This window comes from Humulus lupulus, chromosome X (genome assembly GCF_963169125.1).
Source record: "Humulus lupulus chromosome X, drHumLupu1.1, whole genome shotgun sequence".
In the NCBI taxonomy this organism is placed as follows: domain Eukaryota; kingdom Viridiplantae; phylum Streptophyta; class Magnoliopsida; order Rosales; family Cannabaceae; genus Humulus; species Humulus lupulus.
Window position 1 is genome coordinate 14,053,281 of NC_084802.1, and position 7,915 is coordinate 14,061,195.

The following is a 7,915-nucleotide window of genomic DNA, read 5'->3' on the forward strand; positions in this document are numbered from 1 at the left end:
ACATCCGGTCTACTACATCAGCAAGTGGTTGATAGGAGCAGAATTAAGATACTCACTGATCGAAAAGCTGGCATATTGTTTAGTGCTCGCATCTCGCAAACTACGACCATACTTTCAAGCACATCCCATTAAAGTTCTCATCGATCAGCCCTTACGACAAGTTTTACAAAAACTGGAAACTTTATGTCAGCTACTTAAATGGGTTGTTGAATTAGGCCAATTCGAAATCAAGTATCAACCCCCATCGACCATTAAAGGACAAACTCTGGCAGACTTCATTGTTGAATGCATCGAAATTCCTGATGTTCCCAACCAGACAAAAAATGAAGCTGGGCAGAGCAAAACTTTTCCTACCTGGCAACTTTATGTGGATGGATCCTTGAATGATCATCATTCAGGAGTAGGGCTTATATTAATAACACCTAAGCAACATTGAATCCATTGTGCATTAAGGTTCGAGTTCAATGCTTCCAATAATGAGGCGGAGTGTGAAGCCCTCCTAGCAGGATTACGACTGGCCAGAGATGTTCATGCCCGGTCAGTCGAAGTAAATAGTGATTCTTAGCTAGTGTTCTACCAAATTTTAGGGGAATATCAGGCCAGGGGTTTGCGCATGGTGGCATACTTAAATAAGGCTAAGGACTTGCTAGCGCAGTTTGAAGAGTACACAATCAAGCTAGTGCCACGAGAGAAAAACTCCAACGTAGACGCCTTGGAAAAATTAGCCAGTGCAAAAGATGCTGGCACACTGAATATAGTACCAATCGAATACTTGGCAAACCCAAGTATCACCAAGCAGGACGCAATGCCCATCACAATAGCTAACACTTGGATGACACCCATCATCACATACCTCGAACAAGGCACCCTACCAGATAACCGCAATGATGCAAAGAAGACGATGAGACAAGCTTCCCGGTATGTCATGATAGATGAGGTGTTATATAGAAGAGGGTACTCTATGCTGTTACTTAGGTGTGTGACGTCTGACCAGTCAAAAAACTTGTTGGCTGAAATGCATGAGGGAATTTGCAAAGATCACGCTAGGGAGCAAAGTCTCTCGAAAATGATTTTGCGACAAGGATTTTTCTGGCCTACAATGAATGAAGATTCCATGGAATATGTGAAAATATGTGATAAATGTAAGAGATTTTCTAAGATACCCCAAGCACCTCCAAATGTTTTGAAGCAAATGCAAAGTCCCTGGCCTTTTGCAGTATGGGGAGTTGATTTGATTGGGAGACTACCCAAAGGAAAAGGAGGAGTACAGTTCGTTGTAGTTGCTATGGATTATTTCAATAAGTGGACTAAAGTTGAACCACTAACAGCGATCACCTCAAAGAAAATGTTATATTTTGTAGTGAAAAATATCATATCTCGCTACGATCTGCTAAAGAAGACAGTGACTGGCAATGGTAATCAATTTGATAGCGATTTGTTTGCTGATTTTTGTGCTAGACATGGAATCATAAAGAGTTTCTCCTCGGTGGCTCACCCACAAGTGAATGGGAAAGTTGAAGCAGTAAACAAAACATTGAAAGAAACTCTAAAGAAGTGACTCTAACAAGCTAAAGGTCCCTAGGTAGAATAATTACCAGAGGTTCTCTAGTCGTACAGAACCACTGCTCGGACAGCAACTGGTCATACTCCTTTTTCGTTGGCGTGTGGTTATGAAGCTATGATACCGGTCGAGATTGAACCCCCATCCCATCAAAGAAACACGTACAACCAAGTAGAGAACAATCAATTACTAGCTGAATCTTTGGATTTTATTGAAGAAAAAAGAGAAAAGGCGATCTTGAGAATTGCTGCCCATCAACAAAAGGTGGCCCGCTATTTTAATTCCAGAGTTAAAGATCAAAAGTTCTAGGTTGGAGATTTGGTCCTTAGAAAGGTGTTCATCAAAGACCCGACAACTAGAGTGCTAGGACAAAATTGGGAAGGACCATATCAGATTGAGCAAGTCATACCACCCGGCTTTTATAAACTTTCTAGGTTGAACTGTGAGCTGATCAGAAACTACTAGAATGGCGAGCCCCTGAGGAAATATTATCAATAAATACTGCTTATAGAGTGGTAGCTTGGATTCAAGTATTTTACTTGTTATTTAAGTATGTTTATGAGCTGGTTATTTGCTGACCAGTCATTTATTTTTGAACATTTTTGGTTTGTTGGAGACTCATTATTAGACATATTTTGTCCTTTTATAATTTACGATTGATAAAAGAGATCATCGCGGTCGGATCTTTCTACAAATTATGCATACGTGTTGATTTTTTTTTTCGAATAGTGTTCAATTGGTTGAAACGAACCAGGTAGTGTTCAACTGACTGGTATCCACTTGGCCGGGCAGACTGACAGTATTTAATTGGTCGGGTATTCTAGTAGTGTTCAACTGCTAGGATATTTTCTTTATATTCAATGTGTTTCACGAGAAATAATTGCTCGAATAGATTTGGTCAAGTAGCAAGTGACCAAGGATCTTTCAACCCTCGATCACTTGAGGGGGCACATAGGGTATACTGGTATATAATTCAACACAGGCAATGAGAGCACGAGTTAAAATATTTGTTTTTAGGCTGACTTGTAAATTTTTGAAGTCCAAAAAGGCCATTAAGATAATTTGTTTAAAGCTTAAATAACTTGGAATTTTTCAAGATTCAAAGTTAAAAGCAGATATATTCGTGTGAAAGTAAACATTACGCTCATAAAATATTAGAGCAATAAGAGTGTGAGAAATTATACTGAGTAGGGACTTATGAAATTTCTATATTTTCCAAGTTAGAAAACTAAGTACTCATGTGAAAATATAAGGAATAAATCAAAGAGACTTTACTATTCACAAAAGACTTAGAATTTTTTAAGAAAAGTAAAGCGTAAATGTCAAACAACTTGGCCGTACAAGCAAACTATCAAAGTTGATAAGAAGCAGTAGTCTCAACAAATGTATAAAGAAAACTAGTAAACTACTAGCCAGGTACAAAGTTTTTGCTGGTTAGGTAGGAGGCTCCTTGGTCGGATGGGTACGTTTACCAGTTGGGTAAACTGGTCCTTGGCTAGTCAACACCGTCATCAACATCTGGAACCTCCTCTGGTTAGAATGATAGAGCATGAGAGGCAAGCGTAGTGCCAACTGGAAGAGCTGCCTCCTTGGTTGCCTTGGCTTCGCATTTGGCAAGCTCTTCGGCCATCGCTTCTTCAGAGAGAAAGTCAAGGTTAAGAGGCTTGTTTAACTTCCATATCTGATAGAAGCAGTTGAAGCAAATTTCTTCGTAACAAGGCAGATCGATTTCCTTTTCTTGTTTCAACTCCTCATTCTCTTGAGTTTTTTCCACCAGTTGATCGGTCAATCTCTTATTGGCCTGAATTGCTTGTTGTTCTCATCAGCTAACTCTTTCAGAGATCGGTCCCGGTCAGCAACTGCTTTCTCTGCCCGCTCATTCTTTTCTTGGAGATCTTTCTCCTATTTAGTCAGAGTTTCAATCTTTGCCCAGGCTTCCATCGATTGACCATTCAAGACCTTGACTAGCTCCTTATAGTCGACTGCTTGGCGTTGAGCATGACTAACAGTGATGAGTCCCTGGAGTAAATAACCAGAAAATTATTAAGAATAAGAACAATCGATAAGAGAGTGAGTACTTTTTATGATAAGATGCTTACACTCATTATTTTAGCGAGGCCTTTGTGAAGGAAAACTTCAACGCTTTGCCGAGGTAGAGTCTCAAATGTCTGAGTTGTCATTGCATGGTGAAGAATAGGGTCTAGTAATTCTTCGCCATACTCACCAGCAATGTGAATGGCCTTGCTTAGGCTGGCTGGTCGAGTAGTTTGTAGGCTGGTAGAATAAGGAATAGACGGAGGAGTCAAGCGGGGGATAGTGACTAACTGATTAAATGGTCTCCCTTGGTTGGGCGGTGCAATCCTCATGACCTTTCTTGGAGGATTCAAGCTAATACCTTCACCAGTCTTCCTCTTTTGGGCAGAAGGAGTGTTGAACTGCTTGAACATGGCTGGATCTGCATAAAAGTAAAACAAAAACCTGGTTAGTGGAAACACGAAATAAACATAAGTGAATAAAAATTGTATAGAATTTCATCACAATCATTCTCAAAATGTAACTATGGTTACTATTAGTAACACCTGAGTTCAGAATTTCATCAAAAATATCATCTTCGTCTTTCGACGATAAGCTATCTTCTCGGAGAAGCTCAATGCTTTTTCCTTTTCCGGGCCTGTTAGGGAAGGTGGGTCGGTGAGGATTTTCATGAAGAGGTTCTCTGATGATAAGATCACATGGTCGGCGTGGCTGAGGAGATGGTTTAGGAGAGAACTAGCTAGTAACTACTTTAGTAACTGTGTTTGACTGGTCAGTCGTGTTTTCTTCATCAGTAGTGCTACCCATAGCAATGTCTTGGTTGTTCTGTAACAACCCTGCTAACCGAAGATTCCCCAAGGTGACCAACTGCTCAACATCCTTCTCCTCAATGGGCATGTTAGTAAGATCCTCTGCCTGGGAATGCATTTCCTTGGTCGAGAGAGGTTGATGAAAAGGGTCCACATACGTAAAAGCCAGGTTGTTGGCTTTAATGTCTGTAATAAGGAAGTATTCCATATAATACTTTCTAGGATTCGATTTATGGGCAATACCATGAAGATACTTAACCCTTTTTTCCTATGAAAGAGGTGGAAAAAACTTGTATTCTTGTGGGGTTGGTCCTAAAATTGAACAAATAGTGTACCTCATGAGGGTAGGTGGGTTCCAACCCTAGAAATGGTAGAGAATGTATAGAGCAGACAGGGCTTGTATCCCATTTGGAGCAATCTGGAAGGGAGAAACATTAAAGTAATTCGTTATTGACCGAAAGAAAGGATGCAAATGGATAATATCTCTTGCATAAATGTGATACCTAGACCAGGCACAATAGGCATCACCAGGATTATTGGCTTTTGGTATGGGTGTGGGCATACCACATTCACTCCTTCAAGTCCCAATGTCTGAATGTGTCTATCGAGCATTTTGGAGTTTAGCTTAGACGCCTTAACTACGAACCATGAAGGCACACAATCTTCTTCTTTCCTCTGTTTGAGTGTAGCAGTTTGTTTGATTTCTGTTGCAAAAGTCTGGGTAGCCTTTCTCTTGGGTTTACTAGTTTTTTGAACTTGCTAAGGAGGCTTTAGAGAGACTTCAGTCTCAGCTTCTTCCAATAAATTTTCTCCCACAAAAGGCACTCGTTTTACAACCTTTTGTGTCGCTCTATGAGCTACTTGGAGATCTTGTTCCTAAGGGAGTCGATTGGACTTTTTCAACCTCATTGGTTGGTGCTGATGTTGCTGCTTAAGGAATTGCTCTTCGTGAAGGAAGTATAAAGCTGATCGGGCAAGGATTTTCTTGAGACGACGAAGACAGTCTTCTAGAGTTCGTTTCCTTGGATATTTCGAAGAAGAATCGCTGCTTGGAAAGGTATCACATAAAGCGGAAGATGAAGAATCAAAGTCTGTTTGGTTGTCACCTCCCTGTAGTCGAAGAGATTCATCTACAAAAAATACGGGGAAGTGAGTAAACTAAACAGAAAGTGAATGTAAACTAAAAATATTCACTGCCCAGTGAAAAATTTCTCTGAGTTGTGAAAACATTTTACTGCCCAGATAAAGACATTTTTTTTAGCAATGATAACCATTTTAAGTAGTTCACAAGGAAAATAGAAATTGTTTTGGGTGCTATGTGTTCGGGGACATTAGATCTATATTTTTGTGCTATGTGTTTTTGAACTATGAGGTTGTATGTTTGGCTAAGATACACACAAACCCGAGTGGTTGAGTGCATAATCTGAGCGGCTAAATAATGTTGCCAATGAGCTAAGTAAGGTCCAAGGGGTAATGGATGCCCGAGCGGCCACAAGGGGTCCGAGCGGTTAAGGTATTTTCCCAAGTGGCTAAATGGGTTCCGAGGGGCCAAGAATGTCCAAGCAACTGGGAGTTTGCAAGGAGCCACGACACCAGAGTGGTGTGTGACCAAGCCGAGGAGCCAAAGATAGCATCCGATCGGCTAGGTGATTCCAAAGAGCCATTTTCGAGATAGAACTGGGCAAAACTACCTGATCGGTTACAAGGTCCCAAGGAGTTAAAGCATCCAAATGGCTAGGTGATTCTGAAGAGCCATATGTGAGAATCAAGGGGTAGCTTGTTGGTCCAATCGGCTCAGTGGAATCCGAGCACTAAAAGCCTAAAAAAGGGAATGGCTAAATACGAATCTGATCGGCTAAAAAGCATGGGGCATAACGTGGAGCGCAAACACGTTTTCCTAATCTTGGGGCATGAAAACAATATCAAAAGGGGGAATTTCAAGGGTTTGCAAAAGTTTCAGGAAAACTCCAAAAGTTCATACAAACCCCATGAGCCCGAGTATGTGAAATGATTTTTTCTCTAAAATTTCATGAAATTGGAAGTGAAATTAGCTAAACCAAAGCCTAAACTACATCAAAACAGCCACAAAAGCAATGTCATTCAAAGATTCATAACAAAAATTCTAAATAGAGCATTCCCAAAAGATGGTTTCGGCCACCACCTGTTCTAGCAAATTGTGTGCAGAATTTGAATGATTCAAAATGCTTAAAAGTGAAGATTAAGAAGGGAAAACTTACCCAAATTATGGAAGAGATTTTGAATTCTTGAGAGTTTCCTTTGAATTACTTAAGGGAAATGGGGCACTCTTGGAAGCCTTGAGGAGGAATCGGCCGTGACAAGGGGGAGGGTTTTCGTGATGTTTTTTTGGCTTAAGAAGGCTAGGCAAGCGTGGGGTTATTTATAGGAAAAGAGGGAAATCCTCAAACTCCTAAATTTTCCTCTCTCCCATTATCCCATTATCCCACTACCTAGGAAAGTGGTAACTACCATTTTCATGAATTGAAAAGTTTAATCATGCATCTATTTGGAAAAGGCGAGAGAATGCAAAGGGCCATTTTTTGAAATTTGGAGACACATAAATTATTAAATTTTCTCGTGGGTCATCGCGTGGAGTTAGAGAACAAGTTTATCATATGAGAAAATCATATAATAAACTTGGAAGGCAAATATTATCCCCAAAATGTTAGTTCAATGACGTGGCAATCAGAAGTGGCACGTGGCAATTCATGGTCATCAAGTGGTACAATAATGGTCAATGAGTGTATTGGCCAGGAGAAGTGTAAGGGTTAGAAGATGACTTGCAGAGTCGTCATTTCAATGGTTGGAAGAACATTGGCCGAAAAGATGGTTTTATCTGGTCAGGAGGTTATTTACTCGACCATGTAAGAATTTACCTGGGCAGGGAGTGATTCACCCGATCAGGTATAAATTTACCTGGTTTATCCGACCAACAACATCATAAAGGATCCTTATCCGACCAACAACATCATAAGGGGGGCTTATCCGACCAGCAACATCAGAAGAGAGGCTTATCCGACCAGCAACATCATAAGGGAGGTCTTACATGATCAGCTACATCAAAAGGAAGATTTAGCTGACTGGGTATGTCAGAGTCTGAAGAGTTAGATGCCTAGTGGCTTTTTACGAATCTCGGTAACAACTAAACCCGAATTGGCCTTAACTACCACACAAATCTCTCAGATATCTCATAATAGTAGTCACACTGTTGTAATATAAATTTATTTATTATTTTACTTAATATTGGTTAAAACAACCAATGACCCAGTCAAAACAGGAGATTTTCATGTACGATCCATGAGCTTATAAATATAGAGCTCATGGCATCATTTGGGGGACTTTTTTTTTTCTTTTTCAGGACTTGGACTGGGGGAATTCTTGGGACATTTTCTCAAGGAACTTATAGAAAGAAACATTGTATTTTTTTTTACTTATTCTTAAGATACTCAGTTGGCTGAGGTTCATATGATCTTAAGTATAAGTTCATAAATCA